Below are 2,350 nucleotides of genomic sequence, written 5' to 3'. Positions count from 1 at the left end.
GACTGCCACACTTTAAGGTCCTTTTTCTGCTGGATGTACTCACTGGACGAAATTTTGTGACAGACTTTTTTATATCGTTGGCGTGGTAGTAGTCACGCTGCAAAGCCTGAGTGCGCGAATTTCGCTTCACCCTGCATACTCCAAAATTCAAGATGACAACATCTCATATGGCATACTGTTGATCCTATATATACCCACCCGATAATATGGCCTATACCATGTGATACAGTGAATCAAATATGTACAGATAAAGCATGCAAAATGTCTATGAAAGAAGGGTGGCCTGAACCAAGAAAAACCCTGCACTGTGCACAAAGAAAAATGTTATTAACTGATGAAACGAAATCGTTAAACAAACGTTTTTAATTGAGACAATTTCGACTCTATTGAAGGAGAAAATACAGATTTTTTTCGAATTATTTTCTTCGTAGATCAAAACACAATAGAAAAAGGTGAAGAGACTCTATGTATTTCCTTTTTAATATTGTTTGATGTGTTTGCATGTATAAAGTTTCTCTAGCAAATAAGTGTCGATGTTTTAAAAGGTTTGAACGACACTTTTCCGATTGTTTTACCTCTCAGCAGTTTTTTCAATTTTTTGTCGAGAACAGTAGTTGACAATTTTATTCTGGTCATTAATCACTAACAGATTTTATCATTACTAGATCCTTAATTATGAAACTATGTTTCGACTTCCTGTATCATTCATGGTTTGACACTGTGCTAAGTGATGTGGCATTCTATGTATCGTAAATAAATCACAATTTCCTCATGACACCACCTTCTGTTCTGTTCCATTGACAGCTAGTGTGATTCGATATTTGTCCTGCTGCAATACTTGTAAAATAGATACTGTTGTGTTCCCATGGCATTTACTTTCCTGCATTACCTGAGATTTTGGACTTTCATTTAAGTAATTGCTACAGGATCTATAGACACTGGGAATGAATTTGTCAATGCAGCTCATTAAAAGTATATACTTGTTTGATAAAACTGCTTCCTTCAGTATATAAGGAGGAAACTTTTAATGAAGTTCTTCTGAAATGAGCGACTTTGTAATAGCATCACACACCACTTGGTGGTCTTATATTTAATGCATCACTGAATGTTACATATCTTTTACTCTAAGGTGTTGTCATTTATTCCCAGTAGAAATAAGCATTTACAGGAGGGTTGGGGTATGATGAGTGGAATCTGAAATCATGCTTATGTTTTAAGCATCCAAGTAATCTGCCTATAACAAGTACTGAGAGCAATTCACTGGGATTTTTTGTGTCAGATATAAAATTTAGTTCTTGTAACGTGACACACTCCGAAACTGACCAACTTATTTATATGAGAAATGGGATATTTAATGTCTTGGTCTCTCCTCCCCCACCCTCTCTCCCCAACCACCCTCGCTCCTCGCAACCATTTAGTAAATTTCTGCAGATTCCTGTGTTACTAAGAAATGTTAATAGTAGACTTGCTCTTCTATATGTACATTCCATACGTCCTGCCATATTTGATTTCAGTACAATGATCCATTTTCGTTTATCATAATTTTCGAAACTTCTTAAAATTCCATTCGTGTGCATAGAACCTCAAAAATAGAAATGATTCGTTCTTGTGTGATGTCACGTCTCATAAGTACTCTTCTTACAGTGTAAAACGGGCTTGTTTTGTAGATGCATCAAGACGTTCATTTTGGAAATCACCGAAGTGAAGACGCCTTATTTCGTAAAGTCTGCTGTTATAATGGAATTTTCTGATGTTCCGTTTCGTTGCCTGTATTGTGAATCGACTTGCACGGAGCCGATAGTTTGACTCTTTGGCAGTAGGTGTGGAGTATCTGTAAGATAAGGCTTCTGCGTCCGGTATCATCGCCTGGACATAACCTCCGTTCTTCTTGTTGGTGACGGCGTGTTGGGAGATTGTAAGAAAAAATGGTAAGTAATTTGCTTACTGTAACTGTAAAATATTGCAATTATAATTACGTGTGGCTCTTTATATGATAAATTACGATTTTCTTTTTAGTCGGCCCACAAAACTTTCATCATTAAAAGGAAGCTTGCAAAAAAGCTGAAACAAAATAGACCTATTCCACAGTGGGTGAGGATGCGAACAGATAATACCATACGGTAAGTTACAGTTCTCTAATATTTTATGATGTTATAAAGTGATATTCCTATTGTTCTACCGTCCTATCAATCTGTATATTACGTTTCCGCACATGTTGTCGTGGGATATGTTGCACGTGTCGCAGAATTATGTGAAGTAATAACATGTTGTCTGTTTATGGTAGTGTAAATTTACGGATGTAAATTTTGCATTTCAATAATGGCGTGGTTTTTTAAATTGTGCGTCGTAG

General features: G+C 36.3%; 1 long non-coding RNA gene across 1 annotated transcript; it reads left to right on the top strand.

The window, feature by feature from the left end:
* Positions 1-1,895: 1,895 nt before the first annotated feature.
* On the top strand, positions 1,896-2,123 carry LOC124606714. The gene is made up of 2 exons (XR_006978709.1): positions 1,896-1,928; positions 2,017-2,123. It is a non-coding gene; the product is annotated as an uncharacterized LOC124606714 (long non-coding RNA).
* Positions 2,124-2,350: the final 227 nt, after the last annotated feature.

Source organism: Schistocerca americana, chromosome 3 (genome assembly GCF_021461395.2).
Source record: "Schistocerca americana isolate TAMUIC-IGC-003095 chromosome 3, iqSchAmer2.1, whole genome shotgun sequence".
Classification (NCBI taxonomy): Eukaryota; Metazoa; Arthropoda; class Insecta; order Orthoptera; family Acrididae; genus Schistocerca; species Schistocerca americana.
Note: the sequence above shows the minus strand (reverse complement) of the source record. Positions and strands in the feature narration are given on the sequence as shown.